This window comes from Heterocephalus glaber, unplaced genomic scaffold (genome assembly GCF_053883595.1).
Source record: "Heterocephalus glaber isolate CG9 unplaced genomic scaffold, H.glaber_assembly_v1.0 deba00000546, whole genome shotgun sequence".
Classification (NCBI taxonomy): Eukaryota; Metazoa; Chordata; class Mammalia; order Rodentia; family Bathyergidae; genus Heterocephalus; species Heterocephalus glaber.
This window is the reverse complement of record NW_028258147.1, coordinates 4,771,797-4,792,506: the sequence shown is the minus strand read 5'-3', so window position 1 is coordinate 4,792,506 and position 20,710 is coordinate 4,771,797. Positions and strand designations below refer to the sequence as shown.

Below are 20,710 nucleotides of genomic sequence, written 5' to 3'. Positions count from 1 at the left end.
GATCCAGGAGCTGCCATCCCAAAGTGGTGTTCGGACGTGAACAGCCTCCTGCAGGTGACGGGTGTGTTGTGCTGTGTGTACCATGTTGTGCGCGTATGCTGAGTGTGTGTATTGGGGGTATGTGTGGTAGCACACTTTGTGTGTGTGGTGTTGCATGTGTGTGGTATGTGATGTTGGATACATGTGTGGTGTGTGGAGTGTTGTTCTGGGTGTACGTTGTGGTGTATGTGTGGTATGTGTGTTGGGTGTAATGTTGCGTAAGTCTGTGGTGTGTGTTGTGGGGTGTGTGTTGTACATGTTGTAGTGTTTATGTTGTGTGTGATGTGGGTATGTGTGTGTTATAGTGTGTGTTATGGTGTGTGTGCCGTGTTGTGTGTGTTGTGGTATGTGTTGGATGTTGTCATATGTGAGTTGTGGTATGTGGCTTGTCTATTGTGGTGTGTGTTATGGAGCGTGTGTGGATATGTGTTGTGGTCTGTGTTGTGTGTGTGCTGTGCTGTGCGTCGTGTGCATTGCGGTGTGTGTGGTCTGTGTTGTGGGGTGTGTGTTGTGACTTGTGTAGTGGGGCGTCCTTCTCAGCCCTTTCCCGCCTTCCAGCTTCCGCGGCGGCGGCCTTTGGCTGCCCCCTGGGCAGCTGCGCCAGAGCGCCGCTGTCGGATCAGACGGCCCTGGGCCGCCACCTGGTGGCCGAGAGTGGAAGCTGACAGGGCGTTTCACCCACAGCTGCGGGCTGGGCACGTTCTCTCCTTGGCCCTCCCTTCTCCCGTCCCAGCTCCCTGGGCCTCCCTCTTGTCCCCACCGGCTCTCCCCCACCTCCGTGCCACGGGAGGCGAGTTTCCCTCTGAACTTCTCAGGCATAAAGGGGAGCGATAACTCCCCAGGTGCCCACCGCCCAGGGGGCTGCGAGGGGGACACCCTGAGCCGAGGGGCCGTGGTGGCTCTCGGGGCACTCGTGGATGGCGGTAGCGGTGCCATCAGTGAGGCTGTCAGGCGGCCTTTGTGTGGAACAGTCCCTTTACACTTCATCCCTGCCAGAGCCGGGAGCAGGGACAGGGTGACTAGAGGACTTCACACTCTCCGACAGCTGTGTTTTTTCTAATAATGATTTTTAAAACAAACAAAGCGGTGATTTGAGATTAAACCGAATTAACCGAACGGTTCGGGCAACTCTGTGCGACTAATCAGGCGTGCAGCGCGGGCGTCCTTCCGGCGTTCGTGCTGATCCCGCTTCCCGATGGGTGAGCGACTGCCCGCCCTGAGACGACCCCTCACTCATGTGTACCTCCGGCCTCTGGGCAACAGCACGTGCCTGCCACTGTGTTCCGCACCGGGGACAAAGGCCAATAGGGTCCACACTGCCCCCCAGAGGCCAAGGCCACGATAAATGCTCCCGCACGGTTGCACAGGGGGAGCCGTAGTGCCCAAGTCTGGGGGCGTTTAACCTCTAGCGGCTCTGGCTGGCTCAACAAACGAGGGTCTTAACCAGCTCTGTCCGCGTGAACTCACACCCGAGCCTCTGGAACGCTAAGTCAGCAGGTCTGCGTGGGCTCTGGGGTCAGATTTTATAAAGCCCTGGAGGGACCGGGTTTGTCACCTTTTCTAGATCAAGACTGGGCTGCAGAGTGATGACAAGGCAGGAGATTTCTAGGTGACAGACCAGGTAGAGTGGCTTGGGGAGCACCTGGGGCTTCTGCTGATTGTTCCAGGGCTGTGTGTTGTGCGGCTGCCAGGTGGGGCTGCAGCTGGCTGTCGCTGGGAGGCCCTGGCTTCCAGGCGGACCATGGTGTGGCAGCTCCCTGCTCTGCTGTGAAGTGGGCTGCACATTTTTGTTAAGTAAGCAAGGGTCTGATGGAATCACCATGGTGCTTCTGCCTGTGCCCAGTGGGAACACCCTGCACGGCTGGGTCAGCTGTGTGTTCCAGTCATTCCCCACGAAGACCAACAAACAGGGCTGCGGCCCCCTGGGACACAAAGCAACTCTCCCCACCATAGCATTTTCAAAAGTAAGTTCTGGAAACACTAGCTCAAAGAAATGTATAATATCGACTCATAGCCACTCATTTCAAAATCAGAGTGCGAGAGAGATGAGAATGGAAAAAGAAGAGACCAATACTGCAGCCAGCTTAGATTAGACCGTGTTATCGTGGAAGTAACAGACAGGTTTTCTTTGTAAAGTAGTGCCTCAGATACTTGGATAAATGACTTTCCAAGAGGTGGGAGGTGTTGCAGCCTTCACTCCCAAGTGTCTTTGGACATAGAGCCCTTTTGGTGACAACCTTGGCCCACTAGAGTTCTGAAGACATTAGTTTGGGAAAACGTTTTCCTTTCCACCCAAAACCAATATGGGGAACGAAGCAGTCTGACTTTAAACCTTGCTGGCATTCTCAGCCAGAGTAAAGGCACTTGAAAGGGATGAAATTGCTTCTTTGTGTGTGTGTGTGGTACCAGGGATTCAAACGTTATTATTGTTGTCATTTTTCCTTTTTGGTACCGGTGATATAACTCAGGACCTTGTGCTGGCAAGGCAGGCAGCGGAACCCCTGAGCTAAATCCCTGGCCCTTCAAACATTATTTTGAGATAGGGGTTTGTTAAGTTGCTCAGGCTGGCATTGAATTTGCGATTCTCCTGCCTCAGCCTTCCAAATAGCTGGGATTACATTTGTGTGCCATCACATTCAGCTACAATGGGTTCTTGAAACATGGAGTCTTTTTATGTACCTAAAGCAGGTACACTTCCAGTCCCTACTTGGATGTACCATATATCTGGAGTATTATAATTTCATGAAGGAGGGAGAATTGGGGAAAATGTCTATAAAGCCTCCTTAGGAAGGGAATTATGGGGGAAAAGACTGAGAAATACTGTCATAGAGGCTTTCAGCCGGTCCGACTGGGCTTGGGGACGGCTGTCTGCTGTGTGCCTTAGGGTATCTTGTTTATCTAGTTTAGGGTTGCTGACCTCACGAAATGGAGATCCTTGCCACTTCTATGATTTCTGGGAGCTTTAATGAGACAAGCACAGATAGATGACTACTGAGGCATTAGAAAATGAGAGCCAGAGCTAGGGGTGTAGCTTAGTGGGAGAGCGCTTGCCTAGCATGTGTGAGGTCCTGAGTTCGATCCCTAGCACTGCAAAAAAGACAGGACAAAAAAGGAAGAGGCTAAAGATGGACCCCCACTTATTTGGACATTCACTCCTTTAAGGCTGCAGACTGATGTGTAAAAATCTAAGGAACTTGGAACTGAAAAGGGAACATACTACTTTAAGGCTTCCAAGGTTTTTTTAAAAAGCCACTTACCCTGGGGACAGCTCACCCAGTAGGACTTGGTAGCTGCAGTACTACCTGTTGGGTGCTCAGGTGCTCCTCTGGACACCAGGGTTCCTGACCCCAGATGAGCTACTTCAGGCCCATCCTGTATACATCCCCGTGGCAGAGGCTGGGAGGGACCCAAGGTGGGTGGGACAGACCCAGTCAGGAAATGTCTTCGTGCCCTAAAAATAGCATGGGAGGGAACAGGAAACAAAAACTTTGGGCCAGCATGGAAATGCTTTGTGAGCTACCAGGAAATCAGGACTAGCGCTGGGGAGCAGCCACCTTCCTGCAGCAGATCCGATTCCCTGTGAGTCCTCTGTCTGGGAGCAATGGCGGGGAGTGGGGGGCACCTGGAAACAGTAGGCTCTGTCCTTTGCTTTGTTCTTTTTTTAATCTTTTTTTTGGTACCAGGGATCGAACTCAGGAACTTGTGGTTGCGAGACAGGCACCGGAACCACTGAGCTAAATCCCTGGCCCCTTTGCTTTGCTCTTAACACAGCACATTTGTGCTCTCTTGATCTTTAACTGCACATGGATGCCATCCTGTACTCAGGCGACCTATAGTCCCCATTTTCCCAGGACCGAGGGGCTTCCTGGAACACAGAAATTGGAGTGTTAAAATAAGGGAAGCACTAGGCCAACTCACAAGTTGGTCACTCTATTTTTTTGTTTTGTTTTGAGATAAGGTCTTGCTATGTAGTGCAGACTGGCTTTGAACTCACTATGTAGCCTAGGCTGGCCTCGAACTCATGACAACCCTCCTGCCTCAGCTTCCGAAGTGCTGGATTATAGGCGTGCACCTATGCCTGGCTGGTCACTCTATTTTTTTTTTTTTTTTTTTTTTTTTTGGTACTGGGGATCGAACTCTGGACCTTGCACTTTCGAGGCAGGTGCTGAGCCACTGAGCTAAATCCCTGGCCCAGTCACTCTATTTTTGAAACAGGCTCCATAAAGTTCTTCAACTCCCATGCAGTGAGCTCATCTTGCTGGCACAGTGAGTCACTCTGGGTGTGGACCAGGCTGCCCCTCCCTGACCAATTAAATTTCCCTCTGCGGGGGATCCAGCTCTCTGGTCTTCTTCAGAGCTATCTGAAGGAGGTGAATCCTGGATGCAGCCATGAACTGTGGATTTAGTGTGAATGAAACATGACTTGGGCTTGTTGCCCAGCCCACCCGAGAGTCTCCGTCAGGGCTCCTCCAGGGGAGGCTGATGCTTTGGTCAATTCTAGATTGTGCAAGGGTCTGGGGCACACTTTGAGAAACACTGATGTAGAATTATTTTTTCTAATAGACCTGCTAGCTTTGAACGTACACTTGACACCAGTTGCTAATCACTGAACTCACTGCTGCCCATATACAATGCTGACAAGCAGATATAAAGCCCCCCAAATCCTCAGAGATGTTGTTACAAAGCCACACTAGAGGTCAGTGGGCTTTGCACGTTGGGGGCTCAGAGGTGTGCATATGTGATGATGTTTTCAGAGGCACAGATTAGGCCAAGCTTAGACTTCACAGCCTGGTTCACTAGGTACTGACTTCCCCAGTCCTTTGGTCCATGCGGACCTCCAGGATAAAAGTCTGAGGCTGGGGCCAGGGATTTAGCTCAGTGGTTCCGGTGCCTGCCTCGAAACTCGCAAGCGCAAGGTTCCGAGTTTGATCCCTGGTACCAAAAAAAAAAAAAAAAAAAAAAAATCCAAAGGCTGCTGAGATACCCGACAGCTCTGTTCTCTGAGCCCTTGAACCTGGGTCGGCAGCTGGTGGGTACTTTTTGTATGAATACTTTTTAGGTCTCTGTAGCTCCAGCCACTGGAACCCCTTTTCTCCCCTCTTGCTGCCACTCAGGGGCTCATGTATTCTGCTAAGTCATTGCCTAGGCATTTTTGGTCTAAGGCACCCCAGAGCATGAATTTGGAACACAGGTTCTTCCTGGGTCCGGGATCTGCCGCAGCTCATGATATCACAGGAAGTGGGGATGGATGAGCCCCAAGGCCTGAGGGACACCGATAGCTTGTTGCCCATGGGTCGTTAGCTTCAAGGGGCTCTCCAGAGCTGGGGTTCCGGAGGCTGGGACACATGACCTGTGACCCTTGTCGCAGGTCCAAGGGCTACGGCAGGCTGTGGAGGGCTGGGAGCACACTCAGGTCTTGGGGAACCAGAACAAGTTGGCGATCAAAGCCACTTCCTCCACATGGGGGCTGGTGAAGTCTACAGGGGGTGGTGGGAAAAAGTAGGGGTCACATATCAAGGCTGACACCATGGCATGCTGTGTCCCCAAGGCACAGCTTTGTTTGCAGCCAGTCAGGGCTAGGGAGATTCCAGGGCCTGGGCCCTGGCTGGATCTGCAGAGATGACAAGGGTGTGGGGAGGGGGAAGAGGGAGGAGGGAGGGAGCCAGGCAGGCCCCGGAGTCACTACAGCAGCCCTGCAGAGAGGACGAAGGCCTCAGCCATGGTTTCTGGCTACTTTAGTGGGTACCTCTCCCCCTGCCAATGTTTCTGAGCCTACTTCATGGTGCCTGCAAGCCAGCCTTCCCCCTCCTCCTCCTCCTCCTCCTCCTCTTCCTTTGTTTTCGTTGCCAGGCTGGGCATGGATTGAACCTAGGACCTCATGTATGTGTACTGTGCAAGCACTTTACCACTGAGCTACATCCTTGGCCTTTCTCTCTCTCTCTCTCTCTCTCTGAGACAGAGTTTCTCTAAGTTGCTGAGGCTGGTTTTGAAACTGCTAACCTCCTGCCTCAGCCTCCTGAATAGCTGGGATTACAAGTATGCACCACTGAACCCAGCGAGCCCAGCCCTTCTTTAAGTGATGTCCACATTGCTTGTCCCCCTACCTAACCCAGACTGATACAAGTGACCTTGTTTATGAATTTAAATTTTGTTTTGAGGAAAACCAAAGGAACTCAAAGGGCGTTAACAAAAGGGCTAGAAAAGTGCATGGATTCAGGGGGTCCGATACACTGTTGTGGTTCATTCAGAGGAGTGCATGATTGCTCATTAAGTGCTTAGGATGGATGGTGGTGAAGTGCAATAGTTTTAGGTAAGTAGCTTTGTGGTGGGCAGAGCTGATTATTTATGTGTTATATGGTTGCTTTATAGTTTAAGGGTCTCTTGAGCAATCAATATGCTCATTTTCCTCTTTTATGTGACTTAAGAGCACAGTCTTATAATTTTTAAACAATCATGGAGGCTTAGCATTCTAGAGTCTTTGCATTTGGCTGCATTTTTCATTGTGTGTATGATTTGATGGAAGCTGAGACCTTATGAGGTTAGAGAGTGGGTCCCGATTCAGTCCCTTAGGAGTGTGTGATGCTAGTAAAGTGCTTCTTTGAGCCTCAGTTTCTCCTATACAATGAAGAGAACATATTGTGAGCCTGCCAGGGCTAAATGCAACAGTGGATGTGAGAGTCCTCTCTGCACTACTAAAGTCCTGTGCAAGGCAGGGCACTACCCCTGCTGTTATCATTCAGTGTAACATTGTTTTCATGGGAAAGCCCAAGTTGCTTTATGACAATTGGATTTACAGTGTGGTTTCCAGGAATGCATTTGTCTCAAAGCAGCCATTGGCCAAGAGAAACATAACCTGACCTAAGGATAAAATGCACTGTGGCAAAAGGCAGGAACTGTGTATGTAGGGTTTAACAGAAAAGGAAAAAGAAAACTTGTACAAGATGTGATATTCATCTTGTTCCACCTTGGCCATCTGTAGTTAAGTCCTTGTGTTAGTCAGCCTTCCCTAGAGAGACAGAAAATACAGGGCAAGTTCATAGGTGTATGTATCCCTCCATCCCTCCCTCCCTCCCTTTCATCATTCATCCTTTGTCTAGTTCTATTTGTCTGTCTGTGTGTCTGTCTATCTATCTATTTAAGAATTGGCCTCTGTAAATGTGCAGCCAAGCTACCAAATTAAAAATCTTCAAGATAAGCCAGGAGGCAGGCTGATGACCAGGGAAGAGGTGCGGTTCAAATTCAAAGATTTTCCACTGGCAGAATTGCCTCTTGGCAACATAGCCCATCTATTCTATTCCAGTCTTCAACTGATCAGATGAGGCCCACCCCATGGCAGGGGCCAGTCTGGGTTACTCAAAGCCTGCTGCTGTAAATATTAGTCTCATCTAAAAATTCTCTCACAAGAGCATCTAGAATAAAGTTTAATGAGATATCTCAGGATTCCATGGCCCAGCCAAGTTGACACATGAAATTTATCATCTTGAGGCTGGGGATGTAGCACAGTGGTAGAGCATGTGGCAAGCACATGAGGCCCTGAGTTCAGTCCCCAGTGCCCCTGACCCCTCATATCTCCATCTATGCCCCTCTTCATGGGCTTCTACTTGTTGGTTCCCTCCCTAGGGGCATGGCAATGGTCCAGAAGTTGGAAGATCTCTCTCTCTCTCTCTCTCTCTCTCTCTGGTGCTGGGGATTGAACTTCAGAGCCCTGGCACTGAACATCATCCCCAGCCCTTTTTTATTTTTCATTTTGAGACAGGGTCTCCCTAAATCACTAATCACTAATCTGCCCAAACTGAGCTAGAACTTTCAATCCTCCTGCCTCAGCCTCCTAGAGTACTTGGATTACAGGTGTGTGCTTCCTGCCCCCATCTCTTGGTCATAGTTTATTTTATTTTTATTTTTTGGTACCAGGGATCGAACTTGGGTCCTTGAGCTTGTGCAGCAGGCGGTGAAACCACTGAGCTAAATCCAAAGCCCTTGGTCATATTTTAATGCTATTACTAAATGCATTTGTGGGTCCATACAGTAGGTCTGTCAAGTGGAAGGAAGCCTCCATCGAAGCGCCCAGACAATAGATGAGGTGCAAGTCCCTGGTGAGGGATTTACAAAGGAGGATGAGGTGCTGAGTCCTTAACCCTCATCTGCCATGAGATCACGTGAGTCAGGGATTTGCGATTCGAGGCGATTTTATGTGTCAGCTATTGCTGGTGGGCTTTGGGTCACAGGCACCATCCTCCGAATTGGGGCTCAGAGGGCCTGGCTCCTACCTCCCCTCTGCACACAGGGTTGCTCAGGCCTGGAGTCAGACCCTCTCTGGAGAGACTAAGGTGGCCACTAAAGACCAGCTGCTCTGAAGATATAGTAGGGAGAGGTGGCTTCTTTGTGGCTTCCTGCCCTTCCAGATGCCCAGAGTCAAGGAAGGAGAGAGCGGCCAGCCAGTGAGGGTGTGCACTGGACAGCACAAGGATCTCTGGAGACCTGGCAGACCTGTGAGTGTCCATGACAGTGACCTCGAGTCATGGCCCAGAGACTGACGGCGCTACTGGTCAGGTAGGAGCTCTCAGGATCCTTTCTTTTTATCTCTCTTTCTTTTTTTTTGGTTTGTTTGTTTGTTTTGGTACTGGAGATTGAACTCGGGACCTTGCGCTTTCCAGGCAGGCACTGGAACCACTGGGCTAAATCCCTAGCTCTTTATCTCTCTTTCTTCTGTGACTTGGGAGGTTTGGAAACCAAGATTGGCAAGAGTAGAAAGGAGGGGCGGATTTTCCTGGTAAGGAGGAGGAGAAGGCAGTCTCCTTCCTCACTGGATGGCTTGGCTGTGGCTGGTCTGAAGCTGTGCAGTGGGAAAGTGGCTTTTGATTTTGTGACTGTCTCTTCTCTTCGCCTTCCCTGTGGGTATGGGGCTTGGCTGGGGGACTTGCCGATAGGGTGTTAGCTGCTGTCATGTGAACAGAGGCTTAAGATATGCTTGCACGGGGGAACTGTCTCACATTTCTGCCACCATTGCTAGACGATGGCCAGGTAAACTGGTTTCTTAAGAATGAATGCTCAGTTGGGTGTGCTGGTGCATACCTGTAATTCCAGCACATGGGAGGCTGAGGCAGAAGGATTATGAGTTTTAGGGCAGCCTGGGCTAGATAGCAAGTTCAGGGACAGTCACAGCTACTTAGCAACACACTGTCTCAAAAACAAAACAAAACACTCAAACAAAATCCGAGAAGGAGCACTCACACCTAAACCCAACCAGAACCAGCAAACTTACCAAGCTGACTCCCAGACTTCTGAGCTAGAAGTAGATGCTCATTTCTGTGTATTGCTGAGCTTTGGGGAGGTTTATTACGTAGCATTATTATGGCAATAATTGCCCGATAAAAAGAATTACCAAATAAAATTTAAAATTATGATGATTACACTAAGATAGACATTATTAATTGACTGGAGGACATAATTTGACTAGCACTGCTTAAAAAACCCATTCTGGGGTAGGGAAGAATATGCCTAATCAAATAAATTTTAAGGAGCATTAAAAGGGAACAGTAAGATTACTTTCTGATTACACCCATGAGTCCTGCTGGTTCAATTCAATAGTTACATATACCTCCATAAACAGTATGTAGGAATGCTATAGGCGTACACAGATTCAGCTTTCCCCATGCTGGGCAGAAGATAGACTCTCACTCATGTTCCCTTGTGATTAGACCCAGCTGCATGACTTGTGGTCATGAGAAAGTAAGTGGAAGGGCTACACGCTACTCACATGTGGATGATCTGAAGACCTAGTGTTGATCCTCTCTCCCCTTCCTGCTGCCCTGTGACCAGACAGAGAGGTTCTGCCAGCTTCTCTTTGGAAAGAGAAGAGTGTGGAGCCCAAGCTCAACCTATGGTGGCTCTGTAGTGGGAGGAAGAAGTGAACTGCGATTTCAGTCCCTGAGATTGAGGTTATTTTGCCAAGTCAGCATAACCTTTGCAGCCTCCCTGGAACACAGATCAGTCAGTACCTAAAGGGTGGGTCTCCATGACTAAATGCCTGACCGTGGTGCTGGCCCAAAGGTGCCATGGGGTGCACTTGAGGAAATGTACCTGGGGCTGGAAAAATGGTCACCTATAGTGTATACTAGAGAATCATTTTAGAGGGCTGGGGATTTAGCTCAGTGGCACTGCGCCTGCCTGGCAAGCGCAAGGTCCTGAGTTCGATCCCCGGTAAAAAAAAGAAAAGAAAAGAAAGAAAATGATAGAGAATCATTTTGTAAAACTACACTGGTAAGAATTAGTTTACCTAATGAATTTATGGGTGTAGAGAAAGACGCTGGAAAGTGGGTTGTTGGTTGTGGAAGTTAGTTACTCTGGACAGTTGGCAAGCTATTTAAAGAAAGATGCATTTAGGAAAGAATTGACCAATGTGTAATTTTTTTATGGCTAGAATAAGCAAAGGCTTCTCATCTCAAAAAAGCAAAAAGATAAAACTGAGAAAGGTTTAGAGAGAATGATTAAAACTGTTTGTAAGCAAGTATTACATCTAGGCTGTGGATTTACGTCCATTTAAAGGATCTCTGGATTTACAGTATTAAGGCATCTTCTGATAAAGGTTCAGACTGTATCAGCTAGACAAAAATGAATGGGGAAGAAAGACTAGGGGGTGGGCCAAAATATCTTCAATTTTATCTAGAGTCGGGTAGCCGCAAAAAAGGAGACATAGTGAATGAGAGATTTATTTTTTATTTTTCATTGTTGCGGTACATCATGAATATATTCATTGTGGATAGTTGGTACATGGGCATGAGCCATCTTATTTAGGAGATTTATTTTTAAAGGAGCTTTGATGTTTGGTGTTTCCTGGCATCAAATGGTCAGAATTGATGGCTGGGAGATAATTACATTGCCAGAAGAACCCCTGCCTGATCTAGATTTTGATTGAGTATTAAAACAATTCTTGCTTAGAGAGACACTGGGCCCACAAGGAGGCCACATTCTTCACTGTCCAATTAGGCTTTGGACAATAATGGAAAAGGGAAATCTCTTGAAGGATAAGGGTGGGCCAGGTGGAATGAGAATCTAATCTCTGGGGAAGAACACTCTGTGATCACAGAATTGCTGAGGATTTGTGCCTGCTGTAACCATTCTTTTCTTTTCTGAATGGGAGTGTTTGTGGCTGTTTTCATGCCCTAGAGTTCCTTACAAAATGCTGATTTGTTAGAGGTGATAACTTGTCTTTTTGGTGTCCTGATGAGGGGGCACCCCAAGGACATGTAGCAGTAGCTACCCATTATTTCATATAAATTACGGTACTGTGAAAAACTGGGTATCTTGGGCTTTGCGTTTGATGCTGTGCTGGCTTGGGGCTTTCAGGTTGTCTCCCTTGGAGGCAAAAGGAGTATATTTTGCACATAGAAGTGAGAATAAGTTAAATACTGGGTTTGGATAAGGATCGACCATGGAGGTCATTACTGCTGTTTGCCAGCAGTCCTGATTCTGATTGTCCTCTTCTGAGCTGTGTGTGAGGGGTCCCTCAACTGACATTGGTCATGCAAAGGGTTGAGTGTATTTCACAATGTCATAAGACATGGGTAAAAAAAGATGCTATTAAAAGAAGAGAAAACTCACAAAAGCAGGCTCAGCAAGGCAGAGATGCACACAATCCCTCTTTCCCCATCATCTCTCGAAGAGGCAGGCAGGGCCATGCAGGGCCGTGTCAGGAGGTGGGAGTCATCCCGGTGGAAGATGCTTCACACTGCCAACCTCCCCATTTGTAGGGAAAGCACAAAGTGTGGCTTTATTAGAGGAGAAGACACAGTATGCTTGGTGCTGGGAAATCTGGATTTGGAGTGGTGGCTTTACAGATTTGTCTCAGGGCCTTGAGGTTTATGTAATGTTACGTCTCCTCAAGTATTAGTTTAGGTGACAGAGGTTGGGTGCTGTCCGTTGGCTGGGTGAAGGAGTGGTCTCCCCAGTACCAGTCAGCTTCTATCTGGACAACCATAATAAGCGCCTGGGATGCTTCCCTTCTCCTTGAAGACAAAAGCTTCCATGCACTTGCCTTAGCCAATAACTCAAGGAGCCTCCAGGGGCCTGTGAGTATCTTTTTTTTTTGGTACCAGGGATTGAACTCGGGTCCTTGCGCTTGCACAGCAGGTAGCAAAACCACTGAGCTAAATCACTGGCCCTGCCTGTGAGTATCTTGCCCTTTCCTCTCCCTACTGTGGCAACTGCCAAAGTTGCAGAGAAGAAGGCTCTGGGAGTGAGGACAATGTGAAACAGACACCCCAGGCACACTGGGACAAGCAGCAGGAGGGAGAAATGAAACTAGGTTGTCTCAAGCTCCTAATATTTAGTTGTTCTTAACTACAGTGTAGCTGTCCTAGGCTACCCTGGCAGATACAAATGGATCTTCTGCATGACAGGGTGTGCACATCTCTGGCTTTACTAGCTAGTGCCAGGTCACCCTCGGGGGTCATTGTTTCAACCCACACTGTTCCTTACAGGAGAGACCTCAGAGCTTTGTCTTGGTCATTCCCTTCAACTTCTGCCCTGCAGTAGTCGTGGTTGGGTTCGCATTAGTCTATGAGTAGACGTTTGTTATTTCAGGACTCAGACAGGAATTGGATAGACTGTGTAGGAAGAAATAGGAGAGAGGATCTGGGTAGACAGGATGAAGACCTGCAGCCAGGAAGGTCTGAAGTCAAACTGAGAGGTCAGGGAGACACAGAGACATGAGAGAGGGCCAGTCAAGCGGGCTCAGTCAGATCGGCTGAGGCAGCTGCCTAGACTCGTACTTGGAGCCTGGAGAGCAAAGAAGAGTCGGCACCAGACTGAGCATCTGTGCAACCAAGGGGTCAGGACCAGGCAAGGACTTAGTCAAAAGCAAGGGCATCCTTGCAAGACAAAATCAATCGCTCTCTGGGAGAGGAGCTTCTTACATGGCTGGTGTTGACCTTGATACCTGGGTAGCTCAGTTTGCAGATAGATACAGCTAAGTAGAACAAAGGATTGAGAAGAAGGGGAACTGGGGTTCCTGGGACTCCAAGATGACCATGCACTGCACTGATGAATGAGCTAAGGTTTCATCCAGCCCTGCTGCTGCTCCTTCTTTGGCTCATGTGGTCCAGCTCTCCTGTGGGTCTCCAAGGATTCCTCTCTGCGTGTAACTGTTCTGTGTAGCACCAGATTTCATTATTTAAATCTGTACTGCTCTCTGGCCCATGGGGAAGAAGAAAAGGGAAAGGAAATAACACTTATCAGATACCTACTGCCTGTAGATACTGAATTGGGTATTTTATGCACACTTTCTCATTTACTCCTCACAGGAACCCTTTGGGTTCCCTGTTGTTATTGTGTTTTGTAGGTGAAAAACTTGGGTTTGGAGGGGCTGAGTAATTTACTGGCAGTAACAGCACAGGAAGTGGCAGAGCTAGGACACAGGTCTGTCTGGCGCCTGTGCCTAGACTCCAAACCAAATAGCTGCATCTAGTATTGCTGGGGGACTCTGTCATTCAGCCGTGCATCAATGCCCTTTGTATTTGATTTGGGGCCAGCTGATGTATGTGTTCAAGACAGATCACTCTGGAGTTGCTAGGTCATTGACACACAGCTGGGCCTGCCTCTGCTTCCTCAGGTGGGAAGGCCACCCTTCCTGGCCCCAGTGTCCCCAGGGATCAGCCTTAGCATTTGCTTGCAATACTGGCGTGTGTTTAAATGTGTGATTACTGAGTCCACACAGAACTGTCACCCAGGGCAGAGAGCTGCTCCCGTACGTAGGAGCCAGCAGGTCCTGCAGTGCAGGCAGATGTGGTTTTGAAGGGTCCCAGGGGAGTGAACGATAGGCAGGGCAGGAGAGGAGGAGGGACCTGGTAGTGGAACAGCTGTTCTTGGTGGCTCCAAGTCACGTTCGGAGCCTAAATTAGCCTTGTTCTTTTCCAGCTCCTTTGTGGGATTGCTACAGGGAGCCCAGGTGGCTTGTCTCCTCCAAGACAGATTTGTCCCCTTTCTTTCCTTTCCAGCCCTCCCTTTTGGGTTTTTTCACTAGAGCTAGCTCATAGAGAAGCTAGATGCAGTGGCCTAAGTGTGAGCTGTATGAAGGAGCGTTCTCAGATCTTTCTCTTGTCTCTTTCTACTTGCTTGAAGTTTCACCATTAGAGATTAATCCTTTTATTAGAATGCAACATGTAGCAACGTCTTATCAACAAAATGTATCAACTTTCTCCCTCAAGATAGTATATTTGAAAAATGCACAGAAATAAAATTCTCATGTGAGTCTGCTGTGATGTAAGGCAACTGTACCAATAACAAGGAAATCCTCTTGGCTTCTGCCCGTCCCACCCCAGTGGCCACGGAGATGGCTGCACCAATGGAGGATGAAGGCCTCCACCAAAGGGAGGAAGCAGAGAGGGAGAGCTGGGACATTCGCACAACTTTGCTCTCAGCACCTCTATTGTGCAGACTTAGACTCATCTCCACCACAAACTGGGGGCAGAGCCTGGTCCAAGTTACTTCAACCTTTCGGGGGCTCTGTTTCCTCTCAGGGGGAGCACAGGCTTAGGATGGTCCCCCAGGCCCCTTCCTGTCTGACCATCCAGTGAGTCTATCACCTTTTTCTGCAAACTGCTAGGACACAAGTTTTGTTAGCCTCTGCATCTTGTTGGTTAGAACCATGGTGCTCCCAGCTGAAAATGAGCCGTGCCCCAAGATTACTGTTAAAAACAAGGCAAAACAGCACAAGTGATTTTCTTATGGACTCTACAGATGACTGAGGAAGCTCTTGGAAGGGACTGGGGCAGGGCCACTCGGCTGAACCAGGTTTGCTGCCACCGGCAGGCTGAGGATGCTCTCTGGGTTTGAGTCTGCCTTGGATGGACCATGGTGCAGAGATGGCACAGATAGCATGCAGTGCCCTGGCTTGCTACTCCCTGGACTGGCCGGGGTCTGATCTGACTGCGGGCCCAAACAGTTTCGGGACAGAAGGCAGCAGATTGGTACTTGCCAGTACTGGGGCTTGAGGTTTCTCTGGAATCTTTGTCTGGACAGCTTAGGCCTCTTTCATGGTATGTGTTGTCCTTACACTTTCATTCATTTTGTGCCTATTTTAAATATCAGTATTTTCTAATTGTTAACATTTATTTCTGTATCTCAAATTTTGGGGCTTCTAATGTCTCTGTTCATCTTGTCTGCTGACTTTTGCACATGGTGGATAGTTCCTTCTAATGTTGAGCTGTAATTTTGGATGGTGATCTCCCTATCTTCAGCAGGGCTTTGCCTGGCCTTATGCTCATGTTCCTCAGGCTCGTTTTGCACTTGCTTCTTCCTGGCCTTCTACTCTTCCTCTCCCTCCTTATGGTAGAACCAATTTTATGTTTGTTTTTCTATTTGAGGTTTTGAGATCTTCAGGTAGTGTAATTCCAACCCCCAGTCTTGTGAGTCATAGATACAGTGTCTGGAATTCTTAGTGGAGACTTCTCTGATAAACCAAGAAGGGCAGATAAGTCTCCCTGTAGTCTCCTTGTTTTAGTGAGTGATTCTTTCCCCCCCAATTCATCCTGTTGTCTAAATCCAGTCTTTGAGATTTTAGTGCTAACTATTCTTCTTACAGAGTTTCATCTCCTACACTGGATGGAGGAAGCTCTTGGGTACTGATTAACAGCTCAGATTTAGCTGAGACAGATTAACTGCCTTGGATTAACTGGAGAAGCCTGCAGTCTGGGTTTTCCTTTCCTACTTGGCTCGTGGACCCGGGAATTCCCTCTTACTTTTTCCTGTGAGCTTAGCTAGCTGTATCTTTAATTATTTTTCACTGTATTTTTCTAGTACATACTTCCAGGCATTTTTAGGTTACTTTCGTCCCCATCTTGCTGGAATTGAAAGTCTCCAAGACTTTTTTTTTTTTAACTGAATATGTATTATGCTTCCTGCATAAAAGCAAGGGGAAGAAAGAGAGCAGCAGAATTGATTGTACTGATTTGTAGATAGTCTCTTTGAAAGAGATGGGAATCATCGATCTCAGTTGACTTTCTTTTGCTTAAAAGAATTTTGAAAAACAATGTGTCTTTTAGCATTTAAAAAATAAATTGGAATAACTGCAGAAGATAATTTCCACCATGACGGAGTCACTTGTCGAACAGCACCTGAATGGGGGAGTGAGGATGAAGAAAGAGAAAGACGTAGAGATAGAGTCGGGAGGGCTCCCAGAGAGACTGCCGCCACGCTTTTTTATTCTCCGCCTCTCTTTTTTACAGGTGAGTTTTGTTATTAATCATGACCCTTATCCAAAGACACCTGCTTCCTTGTTCTCTAGTTCTTTGGAAATTCCCCACCCTCATGGGCTTTCTTGTTTCTCGGGTTTACAAAACGTTCATCATGTTCCAGGACAATTTCTGAAGGTAAACATCTAATTTGGCAAGGATGCAGTTCCTCGTAACATAGTCTCCTTGCTCTATACAATGGAGGGTAAGATTCAAAATGGAGCCTCTATGGCTAACACCGCTCTCCACACCACCATATTCAAAATATTTTTATTTAAAAATAAAATGGCTATATCACTTTTGAAAGTGTATTCAAGGTAATCTAAATACCTTAGTGATTTCATAGCCACCACCATTCATTAAAAATGCACATACGACTTCATTAAAAGTTTAAAACTTGACATTGTTTTTCTTTGAACTCATTTTTCTGTACCACCGCCTCCTGAGTAATTTTTCCTGATGTAATATTTTGCCTTTAAAAGTGTTTTATCGATTATCCTTTCATACTTCGTGGCAATACAAACATGTTTATGAAATTAAATTTCATTTCCTGTGATCATAAATCCCTAAATGTTGAACACATTTCTTCTGGATTGAATTATTTTTGCAATTATTAATATGTTATTGATCAAAATAACAAATATACATTTTGATAAATAATTTAAAAAGTGAAATGCATCTTTTCAGGGCATGAATGGAACCGACGCTGTAGGTCAAGTACCCACAGGCAAATATTGCTTATTGCTGGAGTGAGACAGGATTCAGCATGCATTCTGCTCTTATTTTTTATTTTTATAGATGTGAGCCTTGAACAATTTTTTTTTCACATAAATAAGAAGGTACGAGGAAGGAGTTTTGTTCTACCAGTTCAATTCCTTAACTTTCTAGGCCCAAGTCACATCACAATCTATTATGATACATTATCTTTAGCAACCTACAGTATCAGTTAAGAACCTGGCTGGGGCCAGGGATTTAGCTCAGTGCCGCCGTGCCTGCCTCACATGTTCAAGGTCCTGAGTTCAATTCCCAGTACTGAAACAAACAAACAAACAAACCCCAAACCTGATTAGGTGCTCCTCCAATTTTGTGGAAAGCAAAGACTTGAAAAACCACATAATTTGAAAAAAGAAAATGGAATTATTTTATTTTGTCTCCATAGAAACCAGTGGTCCAAAAGCAGCGTGCTTGCCTAGCATGTGCAAGGCCCTGGGTTTGCTTCCCAGCGCCAAGTCCCCCACTACTGCCAAATTGCTCTTTCATTTGGTGTCCTGGAATTTCTGAATCTAGGGATTATGCAGCACAGTGAGAGTCTGTGAGCGTGTGATATATATCGATATATATATATATATATATTTTTTTTTTTTTAAATTGGGAGAAGGAAAATCTTGAGAGAGGAGGCTTTTGCTGTAGGTATTTTCACGCAGTTTTACAGTCGAGTACTGGAGGCAGACTATCTGAAGCAGAAATTTGTTTCCTTTAGGGCTAATGATCCTATATTCCCTTTGCAAAGTTTTTTGGACCCTTAGTCATTTGTTCAAGTGGGCTTTCTGGAAGAAGAAGGCTTTGCAGCTGGATCGGTGTGGCCAGGGACCACATCTTGCAACCCCCTCTGCCATGATGTTCCTGTCTTGGAGTCAGCCATACAAGACTGCATCCCCTGAAGCCTTGAGTCAGATTGACCTCTCCTCCTTTAAGTCTGCGTGTCCCAGTGACAAAAAGCTGACTAATACAAGAAGCTAATGGTTGGAGAGGCTAAGACTCTTACTCTTGTTCACATGACTAGTACGTAATAGAACGTAGGGATTGTACCCTAAAGAATTTGTCCAACATCAGAGCCAAAGATCTTACCTTGCTACAGTGGAGAAGCAACAAAGGGAGGCTGTGGGGGTGGAGCCTTGATTCACTTTCATGCAAAGAAAGGAGAAAAGAGAGAGCTTCTTGAATAATTGAAAATAATAGAATTCTATTGTTGGAGTGTCTTTTTAATAAATCATCATATGACATGGTGTGAATTAGTTAACTTGTCTCAGTCCTAATATCACTATCGTGATGGTGATAATGATCATAATGGTCATGATGGTGTTGATAATGGGTGGTGATGGTAATGGTGATGGTGAAGATGGTGTTGATAATGATGATGATGATGGTAATGGTAATGATGGTGGTGAAAATACCTATTGCATAAAGGAACAATTATCTCATAACCAGGCCCTTCTATTGCCAGACACTTCTAATTCTGTGAGTTCTCTGTTCTGTTTAGATGATCTTTCACCCTCTCATCTAGAAAACGTTCTCTTTGCAACAAAATATTTGATATTTGAGTGTATCTCCCCTTTCTTATCTCTTCTCCAGTATAAATCTCCTGAGATATTTTAAAAATGATTTTAAGACATCTTATCCTCCTGGTCACTCCACTCTGGATATAATCTCATTTGTCAAAATGACTTTTAAAATATGGGACCCAGAATTGATCACCATATTCTAGATTTGGTTTGACCAGGGCAGAATGCTGTGAAATAGCTCTTTCCCTTGATCTGTAGATGTCATCCGAATACTTAATAAGTTTTACCACGCATCCTCACTGTTGGTTTTGTAAACTTCTATTAAACCACCACTCTCAGGCCCTGAGGTAAGTCTGCTGCAAACCTGATCTTTCCTCCTGTCCTATCCTTTGTAATTGACAGTTTATGACCTTGATTATGGGACTTCACATCTGCTTCTCTGAAACTCTATCTTGATGCCCAAAGTCCACGTTCTAGTTTTTGCTTCCTGATTGTGCTCATTAAGGAGGACAGTGCATGGTAAGGTATGGGGAGCAGGGCGGTTTAGAGGACAGAGCAGTAAATGTTGTTGCAAACTTACTCGAGCCATTGTGTCCCTCATTATTTTAGGTGCTGTGGCTTGATATTTCTCACTTATAATATTTGGAGCCAGACAAGGGGTATAAATGGCTTCCTTTCTCTTCTTTCTCATCCTCTTCTTCCTCCTACTAAACTTTATACCTGAGGTATTGTCTAGTGAAAATATAACTCAGAATAAGATGAATTCTGCTACATGCAGTGAAATTTATTAACAGACAGGCACAAAAAGGATCATGAAACTGGCTCATGAAAACTCTATGAAGTTCTAACCTGCCCCTTTTTCCCCCCAGCCCTTTGTATTCTGAGACAGAGTCTCTCTCTTGTCTTGCTTTCTTTTAGAGCATTTTGCATACTCAAGTGGATACAAAAATGCCTGAGCAGAAAATACCGTTAGCCATATGGCTGGCATCGGATGACAGCCCTCCGTGTGCACCAGGGAACCCTAAGAGCTGGGTGCTGCCCCAGAGGTCATAGCCCAGGCTCCTTGGCTTCTCCATCCCTTCACCCTTGGAAATATGTTTATCGAACCCATGCATCGTGAACTGTGCTCACTTCTGCCATGAAAATATTTTCCAACATCCTTTATACTAATTAACTGTAGTGTTGATCAGAAATCAAGTTGGTTGGAATGGTTGTAAACAGCTGCTTCCTAAGTGTGGTGTTTTCATGGGAGTATTTCAAATGTTAACTACCCACCCCTGTTGTGAGTCTTCCCAATTAAGGAGCTTCAAATGTTAAATAACTTCCTCTAGGCTACATGTGTGTTACGGTGATGTATATTTTTATGTATTACCATCCATGCTGAAGAATTTTGAAGTAAGTTATAACAGTGTAGCAGATTGGGAGTCTGGGGCCTGGCTTTCTTTCCCAACTCTTGCTGTCAGCTGGCTTGGTAAGGCATGAGGTGTCCTGTCATGGTTACTACAGTCACACAGGAGGTACCACCTGGGTGCCCACTCACTATGTGATAGGGCTTAGCACACAGTCTACCGTGTCACATGGTATAGGTTAAAAAATAGAGCTCTTATAATCCTAGCACTTTTTGAGGCTGAGGCAGAAGGATCACAAGTTTGAGCCCTGACTAAGCAACATAGTGACTTAGAAAGAACTTGTCCCCGCCCCCCCAAGAAGTCTTTTGGGATTGGCATTGGCTAAATGGAATGTACAAGGTTAGATTAGCCCAGAGGAAAAACTGTATAGGTGCCCCAACCCCCATTATCTCCCCAAAGACGCAGGCTGAGGCCAGTGCTCTGCTGTATCCAGTGTGGGTTTGCGTCTTATGGAGGGGCCTTGCCCGGCTGGGATCTGTCTTTTTAATGGGCAAGAAAAGAGCAACCCAATGGCCAAGGAGGGGAGGCTCCCTGCCTGGGCTCTGGGCAGTTTAGCTTTCAGCGCCAGCTGTTTGAAGGGTTATCTGGCCTCTGGGCTCAGAGAAGGTGCACCCCATCTGCAGAGGGTGGGGCGAAGGGAGGGAGGAAGCCTACAGGCCCCTTGAGAAGCCTGGGTGCAGCACTTCCTGCTGGGAGAAGTTGGGGAGGCGGCTCTGTGCAACTGGCTCAGAGCTCAGGAGACCCAGAGTGA

At 46.8% G+C, this 20,710-nt stretch overlaps 1 long non-coding RNA gene across 2 annotated transcripts in view; it reads left to right on the top strand.

Annotated features, from left to right (window-relative positions):
* Positions 1-3,533: 3,533 nt before the first annotated feature.
* Positions 3,534-20,710, top strand: part of LOC110344250 (uncharacterized) — a 164,135-nt gene continuing 146,958 nt past the window's right edge. The window contains exon 1 of one of the 2 annotated variants that reach the window (XR_015448686.1): positions 3,534-3,618. This is a non-coding gene — a long non-coding RNA (uncharacterized LOC110344250). Of the gene's footprint in view, positions 3,619-7,247; positions 8,590-20,710 lie in introns of those variants that run through there. The other variant, XR_015448687.1, reaches the window with a different exon arrangement.